Raw genomic sequence first — 23,530 nt, 5'->3', positions numbered from 1 at the left:
ATCAGTTAGAAACTCTATATACCTTGTTCAAGGTCATTTAAAGGGGCTACTGGCTCTCCCCAGGGTCAAAACATGACTCCACCACCTCCTCGCTGGCGGCATAGCCTTGTTGGGACATGGTGGCCATCCACCAACCATCCACTACTACATCCATCTGGCCCATCCAGGGTTGCACAGCTTCATCAGTAAACACAACTTGTTTTCATTGAGTTTTCATGTATGTCGGAGCCGCTGCAGCTGTCTCTGCTTTTGAGCACTGATTAGAAGTGGCTGAATAGTAGGTTTATGCACAAGTTCAACCTCTGGAGGATCCGACACCTCAAAGTTCACGGACACCAGAAGCTCCAGCAGCTTCACATACCTGTCTGCTGCTTTGCGATGGGATTTTAGCAGTTGCTTTCTTAATCCAATGAATTTTTCTAGCAGAATCCTTCCTCATTATGCCTTTATCTGCACAAATCAGTTTTTGCTCTGTATCCTCCACAAATGTCTTCACATCATGATGATCATGCTTACGTTTTCATGAAGTATTTGTTTTCATACCATGTTCGAGGCATTGCACTTCAATGCTTTTCGTAAGCAGAGATCTTTTTTCTTTCTCACATTGCTTAAAATCCGTGTCTGTTAATAAAGTCAATCTTAAGTAAATTTACTTTAATTGGGCACCTGACAAACTAATTATAACAGGGGTCTGAGACTGATGTCAGTGATCCAAAGACCCTGAGCCATAAACCATCCATGAGCTTATCTGACAAACAAAAAATTGCATCTTTATGACAATAAAATCTAGTTTGCATACTATTGTGGAACGCAGTGTCATCTCGTATGTGGTATCATACTACAAGCTTCTGCTTCCAGCGGGAAACCTAGCAGTCATGGGACCTGGGGTACAGGATAATGTGAGGTGTGGGTACCGAGTGTATCTAAGCCTAGAATATGTGATACGTGGTTACTTGGTTCTCATGATTGATGAGAACAGTAATAGCGCCCCTGACACTTCTGTATTTCAGCAGTTGGTGACTTCCTTCCTCAATAGCAATGCTCACAGGCTAGAATAGAACTGCAGCCATATAAGGAGTGAAGAGCGAAGACCCCGGAAACTGTGGCTTCTCCTACACCGAACCTAGAAAATAAGATAGTGATATTTATAACAAAGCGAGATCAAAATGCATAGTATATCCCTCCCTGTATGCTAGAGCGCTGCCCTCCTGTACAGGAGGGTGCGGTCCTCCCTATAAGCTAGAGCGCTATTCTCCCTGCACAATTGAGCGCTGTCCTCCCTGCACACTAAAGCGCTGTCCTCCCTGTACACTAGAGTGCTGTCCTCCCTGCACACTAGAGCACTGTCCTCCTTGCACACTAGAGCGCTGTCCTCCATGTACACTAGAGCACTGTCCTTCCTGTACACTAGAGTACTGTCCTCCCTGTACACTAGAGCGCTGTCCTCCCTGCACACTAGAGCGCTATTCTCCCTGTACACTAGAGCGCTGTCCTCCCTGCACACTAGAGTACTGTCCTCCCTGCACACTAGAGCGCTATTCTCCCTGCACACAAGAGCGCTATTCTCCCTGTACACTAGAGCGCTGTCCTCCCTGCACACTAGAGCGCTATTCTCCCTGTACACTAGAGCGCTGTCCTCCCTGCACACTAGAGTACTGTCCTCCCTGCACACTAGAGCGCTATTCTCCCTGCACACAAGAGCGCTATTCTCCCTGCACACTAGAGCGCTGTCCTCCCTGTACACTAGAGCGCTGTCCTCCCTATACACTAGAGCCCTGTCCTCCCTGCACACTAGAGCGCTGTCCTCCCTGTACACTAGAGCCCTGTCCTCCCTGCACACTAGAGCGCTATTCTCCCTGCACACTAGAGCGCTGTCCTCCCTGTACACTAGAGTACTGTCCTCCCTGTACACTAGAGTACTGTCCTCCCTGTACACTAGAGCCCTGTCCTCCCTGTAAGATAGAGTGCAGGCCAATACTCTTGTCCCTGTAAACTAGAGTGCGGGCTGTTCATTGAAATGCTGTCCTCCCTGCACATTAGAGTACTGTCCTCCCTGCACACTAGAGCGCTGTCCTCCCTGCACACTAGAGCGCAGTCCTCCCTGCACACTAGAGTACTGTCCTCCCTGTACACAACAGTGCTGTCCTCCCTGCACACTAGAGCGCTGTCCTCCCTGCACACTAGAGCGCTGTACTCCCTGCACACTAAAGCGCTGTACTCCCTGCACACTAAAGCACTGTCCTCCCTGCACAATAGAGTGCTGTCCTCCCTGTACACTAGAACACTGTCCTCCCTGTACACTAGAGTACTGTCCTCCCTGTAAACTAGAGTACTGTCCTCCCTGCACACTAGAGCGTTATTCTCCCTGCACACTAAAGCGCTGTCCTCCCTGCACACTAGAGCGTTATTCTCCCTGCACACTAAAGCGCTGTTCTCCCTGTACACTAGAGTACTGTCCTCCTTGCACACTAAAGCGCTGTCCTCCCTGTACACTAGAGTGCTGTTCTCCCTGCACACTAGAGCGCTGTCCTTCCTGCACAGTAGAACGCTATTCTCCATGCACACTAAAGTGCTGTCCTCCCTGCACACTAGAGTACTGTCCTCCCTGCACACTATTGTACTGTCCTCCATGTACACTAGAGTACTGTCCTCCCTGTACACTAGAGTACTCTCCTCCCTGCTCCATAGAGCACTGTCCTCCCTGCACACTAGAGCGCTGTCCTCCCTGCACACTAGAGCGCTGTCCTCCCTGCACACTAGAGCGCTGTCCTCCCTGCACACTAGAGTCTAGAGCGCTGTCCTCCCTGTACACTAGAGTACTGTCCTCCCTGTACACTAGAGTACTGTCATCCCTGTACACTAGAGTACTCTCCTCCCTGCTCCATAGAGCACTGTCCTCCCTGCACACTAGAGCGCTGTCCTCCCTGCACACTAGAGCGCTGTCCTCCCTGCACACTAGAGCGCTGTCCTCCCTGCACACTAGAGTCTAGAGCGCTGTCCTCCCTGTACACTAGAGTACTGTCCTCCCTGTACACTAGAGTACTGTCATCCCTGTACACTAAAGTGCTGTCCTCCCTGCACACTAGAGCGCTGCCCTCCCTGCCCACTAGAGCGCTATTCACCCTGCACACTAAAGCGCTGTCCTCCCTGCAGACTTGAGTGCTGTCCTCCCTGCACACTAGAGCACTGTCCTCCCTGCTCCCTGTTCAGCTGAGAGCTTCTGAAACTTTCCTGCTTTGATGGTCTCAGCTGTTCAGTGTTGCCCACTCTCCTCTGCTATATATCCTCACCTCTGGCATTCTGGAATTGCCAGTGTTAGTTCATACTGCCTGGTTCTGGAGTTGGAGGAGTTGGTTGTTTGAGGAGGTGTTATGGAGTGTTGTTCAGAAGACTGTTGCTTGGAGTTTTCTCTGTATGCACATTCTCATCTTCTCGTATTTGGTTCCTCATTCCTTTACTCCCTGATGTTCTACTCTGTTGACTGTGAGTGCATATTTGCATGATTTGTATTTTCATTTACGGGATCCCGATCCTTGTTCCCTTGTTTGTCTGGTTGGTGTATTCTTATACACTACTACTCCCCACATCTCTGGGTGAGGGAGGGGACAGATTGGGGCTGATATAGGAGCACAGCAAGGCACGTGACCCCGGCATCTTCACCATCAGAAGTAATCCGGGAAGCAGTGATAGACTAGGGCACCCCCTAGTTTGAGGGATAGGGAATGAGCCCCTAGCCCCGGGATAACCTGCCTCTGAGCCGTGACAGCTGCAGTCCGGAGAGACCCTGGAGGGGCGTAACTAAGCGAACACCTGGTTCTTCACTAGAGCCCCTGATGGTGTGGTTAGACTTGAACCCAGGTGGATGCCAGGTGCTACTCGGGATAGACTCTGGAGCCGCTGCAGCTGACCTCCAAAGGGGCAGAGAAACATTACCGTCCAGGAAGTAGTTTAGCTGGAGGTATGCTGCTGGTAGACAGATGCGGAATCAGGCACAAGCAGAGGAATATGGGATGGCCACAAGTAAGGGATCACAGGTGCAAGTAAACAGTTGCTGGTACAGACAGATCAGGAATAGGACTAGGCACAGGCAGGATGGGTTGGGTATAGGTACAGCAGGACTGGCAGGATCAGGTGCAGAGTGGACCAGGTCAAGTAACAGGATGGGCAGGATCGGATACCAGGAACACGGAAACAGGGACCTTACAACTAGGCAGCAGGAACTCAGTGATACTAATTAAGTTCCCCTTTGGGGAAGGTGCCTAAATACCTATTGTCTATCTAATGGCTATTGGCTGGGGATGTTTCAGGGCCGGACTGGGACTAAAATTCAGCCCTGGCATTTGAAGTGACACAGGCCCACTTGTCACATGGTGACTGTATAATATCTTTGTACACTTGTAGGCAGGGCCGGTTTTAGGCAAAGTGGGGCCCTAGGCAAAGTTTAAAATGGGTCCCCAAATGCTAACATATTGCACATCACACAGAAGCCTTTCTGTTGTATTTACGTGCGCTGAGTTCAGGCCGCTAAACGAGTTTGATCGACAATACTGAAGTTGTTCAACGCTTGTTTCCCGGCCTCTTTCCACCAGCTGAGGAATAATGATGAGACAGAACGATCACTAATAGATCACTAACAGATCACCATACAGTATCATGTTTTCAGCAGCACATCTACAGTTTACACTGGCAATGTGCTGCTGACAACAAGGCTTTTTGTTCCAGCAAAAACAATCCGAATATGCAGCATTTTACTTGTTTAGTAAAATACACCCCATAGTCCTCCATATATTATAATGTGCTCCATAGTCCTCCATATAGTATAATACACTCCCTATAGTCCTCCATATATTAAAATACACTGCTCAGTCCTCCACATAGTATAATACACTCCTCATAGTCCTCCATATAGCATAATACAATCCTCATAGTCCTCCATATAGCATAATACAATCCTCATAGTGCTCCATATAGTATAATGCACCGCCACAGTCATCCATGTAGTACAATTCACTTCCCATAGTATAATGCACCCCATAGTTCTTCATATAGTATAACGTATTCCCCATAGTCCTCGATACAGTATAATGCAGCCCACATATAGTATAATGCAGCCACCCCAGAGTATAATGCAGCCACCCCAGAGTATAATGCAGCCACCCCAGAGTATAATGCAGCCACCCCACAGAGTTTAATGCAGCCACCCCAGAGTATGTAACCCCCATAGAATATAATACAGCCCACCTCCCCATAATATATAATGTAGCCCCCCATAGAATATAATGCAGCCCCCCATAGTATATAACGCAGCCTCCCCCATAGAATATAATATACCCCCACAATAGTATATAACACAGCCACATAGTACATAACATGGCCTCCCCCATAGAATATAATATACTCCCCATAGTATATAGCAAAGCCCGCATATTATATAGCACAAACCGCATAGTATACAGCACAGCCTGCATACTATAGCACAGCTCGCGTAGTAGATAACACAGCCCACACAGCAGTATTCAGCACAGACCACACAGTAGTATACAGCACAGACCACACAGTAGTATACAGCACAGCCCACGTAGAAGTATACAGCACAGTCCACACAGTAGTATACAGCACAGCCCACAGAGTACTATATACAGCACAGCCCAGAGAGTACTATATACAGCACAGCCCACAAAGTAATATATACAGCACAGCCCACAGAGAACTATATACAGCACAGCCCACAGAGAACTATATACAGCACAGCCCACAGAGAACTATATAAAGCACAGCCCAGAATACTATATACAGCACAGCCCAGAGTACTATATAAAGCACAGCCCAGAGAGTACTATATACAGCACAGCCCAGAGAGTACTATATACAGCACAGCCCAGAGAGTACTATATACAGCACAGCCCAGAGAGTACTATATACAGCACAGCCCACAGAGTACTATACACAGCACAGCCCACAGAGTACTATATACAGCACAGCCCACAGAGTACTATATACAGCACAGCCCACAGAGTACTATATACAGCACAGCCCACAGAGTACTATATACAGCACAGCCCACAGAGTACTATATACAGCACAGCCCACAGAGTACTATATACAGCACAGCCCACAGAGTACTATATACAGCACAGCCCACAGAGTACTATATACAGCACAGCCCACAGAGTACTATATACAGCACAGCCCACAGAGAACTATATACAGCACACAGTAGTATACAGCACAGAGCACAGCCCACAGAGAACTATATACAGCCCACAGTGGTATACAGCACAGAGCACAGCCCACAGAGAACTATATACAGCCCACAGCAGTATACAGCACAGAGCACAGCCCACAGAGAACTATATACAGCCCACAGCAGTATACAGCACAGAGCACAGCCCACAGAGAACTATATACAGCCCACAGCAGTATACAGCACAGAGCACAGCCCAGAGTACTATATACAGCCCACAGTAGTATACAGCACAGAGCACAGCCCACAGAGAACTATATACAGCCCACAGCAGTATACAGCACAGAGCACAGCCCACAGAGAACTATATACAGCCCACAGCAGTATACAGCACAGAGCACAGCCCACAGAGTACTATATACAGCCCACAGTAGTATACAGCACAGAGCACAGCCCACAGAGAACTATATACAGCCCACAGCAGTATACAGCACAGAGCACAGCCCACAGAGTACTATATACAGCCCACAGTAGTATACAGCACAGAGCACAGCCCACAGAGAACTATATACAGCCCACAGCAGTATACAGCACAGAGCACAGCCCACAGAGAACTATATACAGCCCACAGCAGTATACAGCACAGAGCACAGCCCACAGAGTACTATATACAGCCCACAGTAGTATACAGCACAGAGCACAGCCCACAGAGAACTATATACAGCCCACAGCAGTATACAGCACAGAGCACAGCCCACAGAGAACTATATACAGCCCACAGCAGTATACAGCACAGAGCACAGCCCACAGAGTACTATATACAGCCCACAGTAGTATACAGCACAGAGCACAGCCCACAGAGAACTATATACAGCCCACAGTATTATACAGCACAGAGCACAGCCCACAGAGTACTATATACAGCCCACAGCAGTATACAGCACAGAGCACAGCCCACAGAGAACTATATACAGCCCACAGCAGTATACAGCACAGAGCACAGCCCACAGAGAGCTATATACAGCCCACAGCAGTATACAGCACAGAGCACAGCCCACAGAGAACTATATACAGCCCACATCTCTTCTCTTCCTCCCCTCACCTCCTCCGAGAATGGCCCCACAGTCCAGAAAAAAAAAAAAACTCTCCTCACCTCTCCTCGTGCCCAGCGTTGCTTCCTGGTTCCTGCTCCTGTCTCAGCAGCTGCAGTCTGCCCGGGACACAGCAGGTGCACGATGATATGACATCATCGCGCACCCGCAGTGTCAGAGGCAGAGCGGGGAATGATGGGAGAGGAGAGTCTGTAGACGCTCTCTCCTCCATCATTGCATTCAACTGTACCGGCGTCTATACGCCGGTATAGTTGAATGCGACGGCGGGGGCGGCGGATTGAGCGGCCCACCACTGGCACCGGCCCTTCTGGCATTTGCCAGAAGTGCCCTATGGCCAGTCCGGCCCTGGGATGTTTTCAAAAGTGCTCTTGCAGCCCTTTTAAAAAGCAAGGAACGTTGCATTGGGGGAGTGCAGATGGGTAAGTGAACATGCTGGTGTCCCTGCAGGGGGGAGGAAGGGGACATGTGCAGGGGTGCCGCTGATGTTGTAACAGTACCCCCATTACGCGCTCTCTTCTTCAAGCCAGCTAAGAATTTTTGTAGAAGTCGTGGAGCATAAACATTTTCTGTGAGTTCCCATGACCTTTCTTCAAGTCCAAATCCCTTCCAATCAACTAGGAACAATGTTTTTCCTCTCACCTTCTGCAAGGCTTGGATATTCTTTAATTCAAAGACATCCTTGGAGCTGATCGGAGCAGGCATGACACCAGGATCCTTGAAGAACGGACTCAAGATGACTGGTTTCAGGAGGGACACGTGGAAGGGATTGGGTATTCGTAAGAAGGTTGACAACTTCAATTTATAGGATACAGCATTAATTGGCTTGATGACTTCAAAGAGACTGAAGAAGCAAGGGCCTAACTTATAGGATGGGATCTTAAAATGGATGTACTTGGAAGATAACCACACCGCATCTCCTGGACGATAACAAGGTGGATCCAGGCGTCTTTTGTTCGCATGCCTCGTCATATGCTCAAATGACCTCTCTAGAGTGGCTTTCGTGTCCTTCTATATCTTCAAGAAATCCTTTGTAAGATCATCAACTGCTGGTACGCCAGAAGAGGCCAACACCGGAAGAAGGATTCCTGGCTGTTGCTCAAAAACAATAAAGAATGGAGAACTTGCAGAAGACTCACTTGGTTGTTATGGGAGAACTCTGCCCATGGTAAGAGCTTGACCCAATCGTTGTGATGTGCATTTGTGAAGTACCACAATAAATTGGCCAGAATATGGTTGATTCTCTCTACCTGTCAGTTGGATTGAGGGTGGTATGCAGACGAGAAATCCAGCACAACTTTCTGAAGCTTACACAAAGCTCGCCAGAATCTGGATGCGAACTGAACACTTTGGCCGGACACTATGCAAAGGGAAAACCTGTGAAGACAGAAAATATGCTGGATGAATTTCTCTTCAAGTTTCGGAGCAGACGGGAGGCCCAGTAATGGGGTGAAATGGGCCATCTTCGAGAAGTGATCCAACACTACCCAGATGATGGAATAGCCAGAGGACACAGGAAGATGGGTAATAAATTCTGTGGCAATATACTTCCAATATACTTCCAAGGCACCAAGAGCATAAGAAGTGGTAGGAGTTGCCCGGACGGGAGTTGCCTAGGAGTTTTGTAGCGGGCACAGGAAGGGCAGGCGGAGTCGAACTTCATGATTTCCTTATGCATGGTAGGCCAGCAGTAGTGACGTGATATGAGCTGCAATGTCTTTTTCTGCCCGGCATGGCGAAGACCAAGTTATCATTGAGGTAAACCAAGACACAAGTGTAGAGGAGGTCTTGAAAGATGTCGTTCACAAATTATTCGAAGACAGCTGGGGCATTTCTGAGCCCGAATGGCATAACTTGGTATTCATAATAACCATCTCTGGTGTTTGAAAGCCATCTTCCATTCATCTCCTTGGTATATCCGGATTAGTTTGTATGCTCCTTGCAGATCCAGTTTGGTATAGATCCTAGCACCTCTGAGGCGGTCGAACAACTCAACGCCAATGGATACTTGTTCTTAACTGTGATCTGAGTGAGACCCCTATAATCAATGCAAGGTGGGAGGGTCCTGTCCTTTTTCTTTACAAAGAAGAAACCAGCTCCAGCTGGAGAAGAGAACTTCTGAATGAAATCCCTAGCTAAATTCTCCTTAACATACCCAGACATGGCTAGAGTCTCCACCTGGGACAGATGGTAAACATGGCCTCGTGGAGGTGAGGATCTTGGAACCAGGTCTATGGGGCAGTCGAAAGGCCTACGTGAAGGTAACGTCTCTGCTGTTGCTGTTGTTGAAGATGTCCGCATATGACCAGTAGGCAGATAATTGGTAATCCCGACAGAGAAGATGGTGCCACCGTTGGCCAGACCGGTCTTACTGGTACAAGACACTTCTCATGACAATACTGGCCCCAACAAAGCACTTCTCCAGATCTCGAGTCAAGGATGTGTTCATGCATGCAGAGCCACAAAATACCCAGTAAAATTGGATGAGACAGGCTAGGAGGCATGTAGAAGGCGATCTTCTCAGTGTGCAGCATTCCTACTTGCTCTACTTGCTTGGTGACCACACAAACGGCTTCAGATAGGTTCTGTCATCGCTTCTTGGAGATCCTCAGGCTTGGGAATTTTCTCTGCCTGCGGTTTCTCCGGTGCTTTCCTCTGTAGACAATTTTTTTCTCTGCTCTAGGTCCCCGATAAAGTTCCGGTTGCTGAGTCAATGATCCTCAGGTTGGTTCAGGGAAATCGTAGTGTGGAGGACTATTGCTCCCAGTTCAGACGCTGGAAAGTGAAGACCTCCTGGAATGACCCAGCTCTCCGCCGTTAATTTTGCCAAGGTCTTATTAGTTAGATAAGAGGTATGATGGCTTATAATTCCTCTCCATTGTCCCTGGATGAGACCATGTCACTGGCAGTGCGTTTAGACAGACATCTAAGGTATAAGAAAATATTCAGGCGTGTTTTAGTGGCTTCTCTTTCTCATGCTATTGAGGCGAGGGAACCTGTGCAAATTGAAACCTGCAGAGAGAGGAAGGGGGAAATTAAACCCGAAACACCAGCTCGTTACTCTCTATACTACAGTCGTACAGGTCATATAATGATTCAATGATTCAAATACAATAATGAACTTCTTAAAGCTAAAGAGAAGTGAAGAAAACAATCATTGATATGTAAGGACTCTGTTTCTGGAGGTTTGAAGTCATGTCTCATGCATACTACTGGTTGTTTTTCACAAGTGTCTTTGGTTACCAAGTCTAGAGTAATGGTTACCCCTGTATTTGTTAGATCTCATTGACAGTGATTTTGCTGCCGAGAGTGGGTACACAATTGCAGGCATTGCAGGACCTTAGGTACCCATGATTACGACCATTGATATAGTGACAGTTAGCTAGTTGCTAGTGGTCGTAACCGTGGTTAGCTAAGGTCCTGCAATGCCTGCACATGAGGAAAAAAGACATAGCGAATCAGAAAAAAGTATACTACATTTGTAATTGATGGTATTTGCTAATATTTTTATTATTACACCTACCACATATAAGGATAGCATCAGGATCGGACTGGGCCACCGGAGAACTGGAGGATTCTCCGGTGGGCCCAGGCACTGACACCTGCTGGCTTACAGGGCCAGCAGCTGCCTAGGGCCCCCGCTGCTCCAGGGGCCCCCAGCCAGTGGCGTGTCGCTAATAGCGGCACCACGCAGCTGCTATGGGGGCCCCCAGTGCCAGCGGAGCAGCAGCGGGTGACAGGAAGCCTAAGGCTAGTTTTGCATTTGCATCTATGTGCGCAGCGTATCATCCGCAAACGCATGCAAAAACGCATGATAACACAGCATTTTTTTATCCGCATCAGCTTACGCATGATGGCAAAAAATGCAGCGTTTACATGCGTTTTTACATGCGTTTGCGCTTTTTATGCGCATGCATTTGATATTTCTAGGAAGGCGTGTCTCAATGGGTGTGTCTAAATAAGTTCCTGGTCATGCGCAGTCCAAAGTACACAAGCGCATCGAACGCATGTGTAAGCAAATACATGCGTACGCATGTGTTCCCATAGATAGTAATGCGTTTATTTTACGCACTCATCCGCATGCGCATGCCTGCGCTTGTTTGACGGAAATTTGCCACCTCAAAAATTCCAACATGGTGTGTTAGCCGTGCCCCGCCTCACACCGTGAAAAAATGCATGCGTAAGCAAACGCGGGCGAACGCATGCAAATGCATGCACCTACGTTTACAATGCTAAAGATAGGAAATCAAGACGCATGCGGATGTATGTGTCAGAAACGCTGCGGACACAACCGCAAATGTGAAACCAGCCTTAGCCTGTTCCCGCTGCTAAAGTGAAATGAATATTCACGCTTCCCCCGCCCCCATGGGCGTGGAGAGGAGTGACTTCATTTTACTTTAATAGCGGGCAGTGTTTGCCGCAGGCTGCAGCTAACACTGCCCGCTATCAGGGCCTGCAGACCAGGGCCCCCGTTCCCTCAGGGGCCCCCAGCCCACGCGGCCGCTATGGGGCCGCAAACCAGGGGTCCCGGCATCAGCGCCGCACCCCAGTGTGCATTAATGGAGGAGAGAGTGTCAGCTGACGCTCCCTCTCCCATCATTCCCCTCTGCCTCTGACACACAGCAGGTGCGCAATGACATCACTTCTTCGCGTACTTACTGTGTGCCAGGCCGACTGCAGCATAGCTCCTGACATCGGAGCAGAGCCGCCGCCGGAATCAGCGTGGGAGCGAGCAGGAGAGGTGAGTATTGTGGTTTATATATATATATATATATATATATATATATATATCAGTGAGTCCTGGGGCAGCATTATTCCCTATGGGGGAGCTGCATTATACCCTATGGGGGAGCTACATTTTACCCTATTGGGGGGCAGCATTATTCCCTATGGGGGGAGCTGCATTATACCATATAAGGGAACTGCATTATCTCCTATGATGGGGGCAGCATTATACCCTATGAAGTGGGGCAGCATGATACCCTGTGGGGGGGCAGCATTATACCCTAAGAGGGGGGCAGCATGATACCCTATGAGGGGGGCTGCATTATACCCTATGAGGGGGTCAGCATGATACCCTATGAGGGGCTGCATTATACTCGGAGGGGGCACATTATATTCCGTTGGGGGCTGCATTATACTATATGAGGGGGCTGCATTATACCTTCTGAGGGGGCTGCATTATACTCTGAGGGGGCTACATTATATTCTGTGGGGGCTGTATTATACTATATGAAGGGGGCTGTATTATACCCTATGAGGGGGCTACATTATATTCTATGGGGGGCTGCATTATACCTTATGAGGGGTTACATTATACTCTATGAGGCTGTTTGCATTATATTCTATGGGGGACTACATTATATTCTATGAGGGGGCTACATTATATTCTGAGGGGGCTGCATTATACTATATGAGGGCTGTATTATATTCTGTGAAAGAGCTACATTATACTATATGATGGGGCTGCATTGTACCCTATAGGGGGCTACTTTATATTCTGTGAGGGGGGCTACCCCAACCCCTGCTACATAATTAAGACGTGTACTACTTTATATTATACCCTGATATTAGCGTGTTTTACTGCACAATTGGTGGTCTTGTATTTATTTCTATGTAGAGCGCTGCCCTCCTGTATACCCGAGTGCGGTCCTCCCTGTATATTAGAATGCTGTCCTCCTGTATACCAGAGTGCTGTCCTCCTGTATATTAGAGTGCTGCCCTCCTGTATATTAGAGCACTGTCCTCCTGTATATTAGAGTGCGGTCCTCCTGTATATTAGAGTGCGGTCCTCCTGTATATTAGATCACTGTCCTCCCGTATACCAGAGTGCGGACCTCCTGTATATTAGAGTGCGGTCCTCCTGTATACCAGAGTGCGGACCTCCTGTATATTAGAGTGCGGTCCTCCTGTATACCAGAGTGCGGACCTCCTGTATATTAGAGTGCGGTCCTCCTGTATACCAGAGTGCGGTCCTCCTGTATACCAGAGTGTGGTCCTCCTGTATACCAGAGTGAGGTCCTCCTGTATACCAGAGTGCGGTCCTCCTGTATATTAGAGTGCGGTCCTCCTGTATACCAGAGTGCGGTCCTCCCTGTATACCAGAGTGCGGTCCTCCTGTATACCAGAGTGCGGTCCTCCTGTATACCAGAGTGTGGTCCTCCTGTATACCAGAGTGAGGTCCTCCTGTATACCAGAGTGAGGTCCTCCTGTATACCAGAGTGCGGTCCTCCTGTATACCAGAGTGAGGTCCTCCTGTATACCAGAGTGCGGACCTCCTGTATATTAGAGTGCGGACCTCCTGTATACCAGAGTGCGGACCTCCTGTATACCAGAGTGCGGACCTCCTGTATACCAGAGTGCGGACCTCCTGTATACCAGAGTGCGGACCTCCTGTATACCAGAGTGCGGTCCTCCTGTATACCAGAGTGCGGACCTCCTGTATACCAGAGTGCGGTCCTCCTGTATACCAGAGTGCGGTCCTCCTGTATACCAGAGTGCGGACCTCCTGTATACCAGAGTGCGGTCCTCCTGTATACCAGAGTGCGGACCTCCTGTATACCAGAGTGCGGACCTCCTGTATACCAGAGTGCGGTCTTCCTGTATACCAGAGTGCGGACCTCCTGTATACCAGAGTGCGGACCTCCTGTATACCAGAGTGTGGACCTCCTGTATACCAGAGTGCGGACCTCCTGTATACCAGAGTGCGGTCCTCCTGTATACCAGAGTGCGGTCCTCCTGTATACCAGAGTGCGGTCCTCCTGTATATTAGAGTGCGGACCTCCTGTATACCAGAGTGCGGTCCTCCTGTATACCAGAGTGCGGACCTCCTGTATACCAGAGTGCGGTCCTCCTGTATACCAGAGTGCGGACCTCCTGTATACCAGAGTGCGGACCTCCTGTATACCAGAGTGTGGTCCTGTATACCAGAGTGCGGTCCTCCTGTATACCAGAGTGTGGTCCTCCTGTATACCAGAGTGAGGTCCTCCTGTATACCAGAGTGCGGTCCTCCTGTATATTAGAGTGCGGTCCTCCTGTATACCAGAGTGCGGTCCTCCCTGTATACCAGAGTGCGGTCCTCCTGTATACCAGAGTGCGGCCCTCCTGTATACCAGAGTGCGGTCCTCCCTGTATACCAGAGTGCGGTCCTCCCTGTATACCAGAGTGCGGTCCTCCTGTATACCAGAGTGCGGTCCTCCTGTATACCAGAGTGCGGTCCTCCTGTATACCAGAGTGCGGTCCTCCTGTATACCAGAGTGCGGACCTCCTGTATACCAGAGTGCGGTCCTCCTGTATACCAGAGTGACGTCCTCCTGTATACCAGAGTGCGGACCTCCTGTATACCAGAGTGCGGACCTCCTGTATACCAGAGTGCGGTCCTCCTGTATACCAGAGTGCGGACCTCCTGTGTTGTGAATTGGATTATTTGGCTCCCTCTTGTGGTCACTAGTGATATGACTCTGGGATTGTCTTTCCTCAGCTTGGCACCCACCTGGGTCGTTAGTCCAGGGGTGTTGCTATATGAACTTCCTGAATCCTCAGTCTGGTGCCTGGCATCGTTGTAATCAGTCCTTTCTGTTTGCTCCTGTCTGCTGGTCCTGGTTCTTGCAAAATTAAGCTAAGTCCTGCTTCTTTGTTTTTTGGTTATTTGCATTGCTCTTATTTTTTGTCCAGCTTGTACTAAATGTGACTCCTGATTTTGCTGGAAGCTCTAGGGGGCTGGTATTCTCCCCCCGGGCCGTTAGACGGTTCGGGGGTTCTTGAATATCCAGCGTGGAAATTTTGATAGGGTTTTTGCTGACCGTATAAGTCATCTTACTATATTCTGCTATTAGTCAGTGGGCCTCTCTTTGCTAAATATCTAGTTCATTCTTACGTTTGTCTTTTCTTCTTACCTCACCGTTATTATTTGTTGGGGGCTTGTATCCAACTTTTGGGGTCTTTTCTCTGGAGGCAAGAAAGGTCTATCTTTTCCCTTCTAGGGTTAGTTAGTTCTCCGGCTGGCGCGAGACGTCTAGAACCAACGTAGGCACGTTCCCCGGCTGCTGCTATTTGTGGTGCTAGGATTAGATATATGGTCAGCCCAGTTACCACTGCCCTATGAGCTGGTTTTTTGTGTTTGCAGACTTGGTATTTACTTCTGAGACGCTCTGCCATTGGGGTCATAACAGTATGCCAGGCCAAAGTTGAATGTTTAATGCATTGCAGAAGTGGGATAATAAGAAAGGAAAGTCTGAGTTTTTTTTGTTTTTTTTTCTTTCCTCTCTTTTTTCCTCCCCTTTACCTCTGAGTGGCTTGTGCTTGCTGCAGACATGAATGTCCAGACTTTGATTACAAGTGTGGATCAGCTTGCTGCTCGTGTGCAGGGCATACAAGATTTTGTTACCAGTAGTCCAATGTCTGAACCTAAAATACCTATTCCTGAACTGTTCTCTGGAGACCGATTTAAGTTTAGGAATTTCAGGAATAATTGTAAATTGTTTCTATCTCTGAGACCCCGTTCGTCAGGAGACTCAGCTCAGCAAGTTAAAATTGTTACTCTTTCTTGCGGGGCGACCCTCAGGATTGGGCTTTCTCGCTAGCGCCAGGAGATCCGGCATTGGCGAATATTGATGCGTTTTTTCTGGCGCTCGGATTGCTTTACGAGGAACCCAATCTTGAAATTCAGGCAGAAAAAGCCTTGCTGGCTATTTCTCAGGGCCAGGATGAAGCTGAAGTGTATTGCCAAAAATTCCGGAAATGGTCCGTGCTTACTCAGTGGAATGAGTGTGCTCTGACCGCAAATTTCAGAAATAGCCTTTCTGAAGCCATTAAGAATGTGATGGTGGGTTTCTCCATTCCTACAAGTCTGAATGATTCCATGGCGCTGGCTATTCAAATTGACCGGCGTTTGCGGGAGCGCAAAACTGCTGATCCTCTGGTGGTGTTGTCTGAACAAACACCTGATTTGATGCAATGTGATAGAATTCAGACTAGAAATGAACGGAAAAATCATAGACGTCAGAATGGGTTGTGTTTTTACTGTGGTGATTCTACACATGTTATATCAGCATGCTCTAAACGCCTAACAAGGGTTGTTAGCCCAGTCGCCATTGGTAATTTGCAACCTAAATTTATTTTGTCTGTGACTTTAATTTGCTCATTGTCTTCCTACCCTGTTATGGCGTTTGTGGATTCAGGTGCTGCCCTGAGTCTTATGGATCTGTCATTTGCCAAGCGCTGTGGTTTTGTTCTTGAACCGTTAGTAAATCCTATTCCTCTTAGAGGTATTGATGCTACGCCATTGGCGGAAAATAAACCGCAGTTTTGGACACAGGTAACCATGTGCATGACTCCTGAACATCGGGAGGTGATTCGTTTTCTTGTTCTGCATAAAATGCATGATTTGGTCGTTTTGGGTCTGCCATGGTTACAGACCCATAATCCAGTCTTGGATTGGAAGGCAATGTCTGTGTCAAGTTGGGGCTGTCAGGGAATTCATGGTGATTCCCCGCCGGTGTCTATTGCTTCCTCTACTCCTTCGGAAGTTCCTGAGTATTTGTCTGATTATCAGGATGTATTCAGCGAGTCCAGGTCCAGTGCTCTTCCTCCTCATAGGGACTGTGACTGCGCTATAGATTTGATTCCAGGTAGTAAATTTCCTAAGGGAAGATTATTTATTCTGTCTGTACCTGAGCATACCGCAATGCGTTCGTATATCAAGGAATCTCTGGAGAAGGGGCATATCCGTCCATCCTCTTCCCCTCTTGGTGCGGGATTCTTTTTTGTGGCCAAGAAGGACGGATCTTTGAGACCTTGTATTGACTATCGGCTTCTGAATAAAATCACTGTTAAATTTCAGTATCCTTTGCCTCTGTTGTCGGACTTGTTTGCCCGGATTAAAGGTGCCAAGTGGTTCACCAAGATAGATCTTCGTGGTGCGTACAACCTTGTGCGCATTAAGCAAGGAGATGAATGGAAAACTGCATTTAATACGCCCGAAGGTCATTTTGAGTACTTGGTGATGCCTTTTGGGCTCTCTAATGCTCCTTCAGTGTTTCAGTCCTTTATGCATGACATTTTCCGGAAGTATCTGGATAAATTTATGATTGTTTATCTGGATGATATTCTGTTTTTTTCTGATGATTGGGACTCGCATGTGGAGCAGGTCAGGATGGTGTTTCAGGTTTTGCGTGAGAATGCTTTGTTTGTTAAGGGCTCAAAGTGTCTCTTTGGAGTACAGAAGGTTCCCTTTTTGGGTTTTATTTTTTCCCCTTCTGCGGTGGAGATAGACCCAGTCAAGGTCCGAGCTATTCATGATTGGACTCAACCCACGTCAGTTAAGAGTCTTCAGAAGTTCTTGGGTTTTGCTAACTTCTACCGTCGTTTTATCGCTAATTTTTCTAGCGTTGTTAAACCTTTGACGGATATGACCAAGAAAGGTTCTGATGTTGCTAACTGGGCTCCTGCAGCCGTGGAAGCTTTCCAAGAGTTGAAGCGCTGGTTTACTTCGGCGCCTGTTTTGTGCCAGCCTGATGTCTCACTTCCCTTTCAGGTTGAAGTGGATGCTTCTGAGATTGGGGCAGGGGCCGTTTTGTCGCAGAGAGGCCCTGGTTGCTCTGTAATGAGACCATGTGCTTTTTTCTCTAGGAAGTTTTCGCCTGCTGAGCGGAATTATGATGTTGGCAAACGGGAGTTGTTGGCCATGAAGTGGGCATTTGAGGAGTGGCGTCATTGGCTCGAGGGTGCTATGCATCGTGTGGTGGTCTTGACTGATCACAAAAATCTGATGTATCTCGAGTCTGCTAAACGCCTGAATCCTAGACAGGCCCGTTGGTCATTGTTTTTCTCCCGTTTTGACTTTGTGGTCTCGTATTTACCAGGTTCAAAGAATGTGAAGGCTGATGCTCTTTCAAGGAGCTTTGTGCCTGACTCTCCTGGAGTCGCAGAACCAGTTGGTATTCTTAAAGAGGGAGTAATCTTGTCAGCCATTTCTCCGGATTTGCGACGTGTGTTGCAGAGATTTCAGGCTGGTAGACCTGACTCTTGTCCACCTGACAGACTGTTTGTTCCTGATAAGTGGACCAGTAGAGTCATTTCCGAGGTTCATTCCTCGGTGTTGGCAGGGCATCCGGGAATTTTTGGCACCAGAGATTTGGTGGCTAGGTCCTTCTGGTGGCCTTCCTTGTCACGGGATGTGCGGTCATTTGTGCAGTCCTGTGGGACTTGTGCTCGAGCTAAGCCTTGCTGTTCTCGTGCCAGCGGGTTGCTCTTGCCCTTGCCTGTCCCGAAGAGGCCTTGGACACACATTTCCATGGATTTCATTTCAGATCTTCCGGTGTCTCAGGGCATGTCTGTCATCTGGGTGGTATGCGATCGCTTTTCCAAGATGGTCCATTTGGTATCTTTGCCTAAGCTGCCTTCCTCTTCCGATCTGGTTCCTTTGTTCTTTCAGAATGTGGTTCGCTTACACGGCATTCCTGAGAATATCGTGTCTGACAGAGGATCCCAGTTTGTTTCCAGGTTCTGGCGATCCTTTTGTGCTAAGATGGGCATTGATTTGTCGTTTTCATCTGCCTTTCATCCTCAGACTAATGGACAAACGGAGCGAACTAACCAGACTCTGGAGGCTTATTTGAGGTGTTTTGTTTCTGCAGATCAGGATGATTGGGTGACCTTCTTGCCGTTGGCTGAGTTTGCCCTTAATAATCGGGCTAGTTCCGCTACTTTGGTTTCGCCATTTTTCTGCAACTCTGGTTTCCATCCTCGTTTTTCCTCGGGACATGTGGAACCTTCTGACTGTCCTGGGGTAGATTCTGTGGTGGATAGGTTGCAGCAGATTTGGAATCATGTGGTGGACAACTTAAAGTTGTCACAGGAAAAGGCTCAGCGTTTTGCCAACCGCGGTGTGGGTCCCAGACTTCGTGTTGGGGATTTGGTATGGCTGTCTTCTCGATTTGTTCCTATGAAGGTCTCCTCTCCTAAATTTAAGCCTCGCTTTATCGGTCCTTACAAGATATTGGAAATCCTTAATCCTGTGTCCTTTCGCTTGGATCTTCCGGTGTCGTTTGCCATTCACAACGTGTTCCATACCAGAGTGCGGTCCTCCTGTATATTAGAGTGCGGACATCCTGTATACCAGAGTGCGGACCTCCTGTATACCAGAGTGCGGTCCTCCTGTATACCAGAGTGCGGTCCTCCTGTATACCAGAGTGCGGTCCTCCTGTATACCAGAGTGCGGTCCTCCTGTATACCAGAGTGCGGTCCTCCTGTATACCAGAGTGCGGTCCTCCTGTATACCAGAGTGCGGACCTCCTGTATACCAGAGTGCGGTCCTCCTGTATATTAGAGTGCGGACCTCCTGTATACCAGAGTGCGGACCTCCTGTATACCAGAGTGCGGTCCTCCTGTATACCAGAGTGCGGTCCTCCTGTATACCAGAGTGCGGTCCTCCTGTATACCAGAGTGCGGTCCTCCTGTATACCAGAGTGCGGTCCTCCTGTATACCAGAGTGCGGTCCTCCTGTATACCAGAGTGCGGACCTCCTGTATACCAGAGTGCGGTCCTCCTGTATACCAGAGTGCGGTCCTCCTGTATATTAGAGTGCGGACCTCCTGTATACCAGAGTGCGGTCCTCCTGTATACCAGAGTGCGGTCCTCCTGTATACCAGAGTGCGGTCCTCCTGTATACCAGAGTGCGGTCCTCCTGTATACCAGAGTGCGGTCCTCCTGTATACCAGAGTGCGGTCCTCCTGTATATTAGAGTGCGGTCCTCCTGTATATTAGATCACTGTCCTCCTGTATACCAGAGTGCGGTCCTCCTGTATACCAGAGTGCGGTCCTCCTGTATACCAGAGTGCGGTCCTCCTGTATACCAGAGTGCGGTCCTCCTGTATATTAGAGTGCGGTCCTCCTGTATATTAGATCACTGTCCTCCTGTATACCAGAGTGCGGTCCTCCTGTATACCAGAGTGCGGTCCTCCTGTATATTAGAGTGCGAACCTCCTGTATACCAGAGTGCGAACCTCCTGTATACCAGAGTGCGGACCTCCTGTATACCAGAGTGCGGTCCTCCTGTATACCAGAGTGCGGTCCTCCTGTATACCAGAGTGCGGTCCTCCTGTATACCAGAGTGCGGACCTCCTGTATACCAGAGTGCGGTCCTCCTGTATACCAGAGTGCGGACCTCCTGTATATTAGAGTGCGGTCCTCCTGTATATTAGATCACTGTCCTCCTGTATACCAGAGTGCGGTCCTCCTGTATACCAGAGTGCGGTCCTCCTGTATATTAGAGTGCGAACCTCCTGTATACCAGAGTGCGAACCTCCTGTATACCAGAGTGCGGACCTCCTGTATACCAGAGTGCGGACCTCCTGTATACCAGAGTGCGGTCCTCCTGTATACCAGAGTGCGGTCCTCCTGTATACCAGAGTGCGGTCCTCGTGTATACCAGAGTGCGGTCCTCCTGTATATTAGATCACTGTCCTCCTGTATACCAGAGTGCGGTCCTCCTGTATACCAGAGTGCGGTCCTCCTGTATACCAGAGTGCGGTCCTCCTGTATATTAGAGTGCGGTCCTCCTGTATATTAGATCACTGTCCTCCTGTATACCAGAGTGCGGTCCTCCTGTATACCAGAGTGCGGTCCTCCTGTATATTAGAGTGCGAACCTCCTGTATACCAGAGTGCGAACCTCCTGTATACCAGAGTGCGGACCTCCTGTATACCAGAGTGCGGTCCTCCTGTATACCAGAGTGCGGTCCTCCTGTATACCAGAGTGCGGACCTCCTGTATACCAGAGTGCGGTCCTCCTGTATACCAGAGTGCGGACCTCCTGTATACCAGAGTGCGGTCCTCTTGTATACCAGAGTGCGGTCCTCCTGTATACCAGAGTGCGGTCCTCCTGTATACCAGAGTGCGGTCCTCCTGTATACCAGAGTGCGGACCTCCCGTATACCAGAGTGCGGTCCTCCTGTATACCAGAGTGCGGTCCTCCTGTATACCAGAGTGCGGTCCTCCTGTATACCAGAGTGCGGTCCTCCTGTATACCAGAGTGCGGACCTCCCGTATGCCAGAGTGCGGTCCTCCTGTATACCAGAGTGCGGACCTCCTGTATACCAGAGTGCGGACCTCCTGTATACCAGAGTGCGGACCTCCTGTATACCAGAGTGCGGACCTCCTGTATACCAGAGTGTGGTCCTCCTGTATACCAGAGTGCGGACCTCCCGTATACCAGAGTGCGGTCCTCCCGTATACCAGAGTGCGGACCTCCCGTATACCAGAGTGCGGTCCTCCCGTATACCAGAGTGCGGTCCTCCTGTATACCAGAGTGCGGTCCTCCTGTATACCAGAGTGCGGATCTCCTGTATACCAGAGTGCGGACCTCCTGTATACCAGAGTGCGGTCCTCCTGTATACCAGAGTGCGGACCTCCTGTATACTGTGCCCTGAGTCTGTCACACTCTATATAACACAGGTTGGCGGATCTCGGCAGGATGTTGGCCATGTTGGGGTCGGTGGTGAGGACTTGCTCTGCACATTACTCCACTCCTGTCATTTCCTGCTTCTCTCTATATACAGGTCATGCTGTAATGAGGAGGAAATGTGTCATATGTGAAGGCAGCGGGGGAGGGGAGCACACAGGAGGTCTCCAGGGTCCTCACCAGATTCAGCTGTGATGGCACCTCTGGATCTCTGCCCCTGGGATGGATTAGAAGGAGCCGACATTCCTGACCTGATTCTCCTGTCCTGGACATGAAATCAGGAATCTTAAGAATGACAGGCGCCTGACGACAGATCACTCACCCAGGGTCCGGGCTGTCCACCCTGCCCCCAGACAACACCCACTCCTGCACATAATAACCATTATGTATATAGCGCCAACAGATTCCGCAGCGCTTTACAATTCAGCAGTTCATGAGTAACAGCGTTAAAGATAATACAATAATTAGAGCAAAATATTGACGACCTGCTCGTGAGGGCTTACAATCTACCGTGAGGTGGGGAGACCAAGTCCAGGGGCTTCTTTACAATGATGGTCCGGCCATCCTGAGGGAGTGGGGGTAGATAAAGGCCGCATGAGGGCGTCACCAGCCTGTATTTGTGGGGATGTTGGGTGCGGCGAAGATTGATGGAAAGTTATTCTCCGATAACTAGTGAATGACACACACACTTCGATTAGGGAACGTGATAATAGGCCGCTCTAAGCAGTTGTGTTTTTAAGGAGCACCGAAAACTGTGTAAGTTGTGGTTAGTCCTAATTTCGTGGGTTAGAGGATTCCAGAGAATTGGCGCAAGGAGAAGTCTTGGACCCGAGAGCAGGAGGTACGGACTAGAGCAGAGGTTAGTCGAAAGTCGCTTGCAGAGCGTAACGGGCGGGTAGGCAGATAAACAGAAATGAGGAAGGAGATATAGGGGGGGTATATCACACGTGTAATCAGAAACTCCCCCTTGTAATATCATAGTATAATACAGATACGCCTAGTGTAATATCACATGTGTAATACAGACACTCCCTCCAAGTAATATCACATGTGTAATACAGACACTCCCCCGTGTAATATCACAGGTGTAATATAGACACTCCCTTATGTAATATCACACATGTAATACAGACACTCACCTGTGTAATATCACGTGTAATACAGACACTCCCTCATGTAATATCACAGGTGTAACACAGACACTCCCCCGTGTAATATCACAGATGCAATACAGACACTCCCCTGTGTAATATCACAGGTGTAATACAGACACTGTCCCCATGTAATATCACAAGTGTAATACAGACACTCCCCCGAGTAATATCACAGGTCTAATACAGACACTCCCTTGCGTAATATCACAGATACAATACAGACAATCCCCATGTAATATCTCATGTGTAATACAGACACTCCCCCGTATGATGTCACAGGTTTAATACAGACACTCCCCCGTGTATTATCACTTGTGTAATACAGACACTCCCCCATGTAATATCACAAGTGTAATACAGACACTCCCCTGTGTAATATCACAGTTGTAATACAGACACTCCCCCATGTAATGTCACAAGTGTAATACAGACACTACCCCCGTGTAATATCACACATGTAATACAGATACTCCCCCGTGTAATATCACATATGTAATGCAGACACTCCCCGTGTAATATCACATGTGTAATACAGACACTCCCCCGTGTAATATCACATGTACAATACAGACACTCCCCCGTGTAATATCACACGTGTAATACAGACATTCCCTCCGTGTAAT

This window comes from Ranitomeya variabilis, chromosome 5, assembly GCF_051348905.1.
Source record: "Ranitomeya variabilis isolate aRanVar5 chromosome 5, aRanVar5.hap1, whole genome shotgun sequence".
Taxonomy (NCBI): Eukaryota; Metazoa; Chordata; class Amphibia; order Anura; family Dendrobatidae; genus Ranitomeya; species Ranitomeya variabilis.
The sequence above is the reverse complement of the archived record's forward strand: the minus strand, read 5'-3'. Positions refer to the sequence as shown.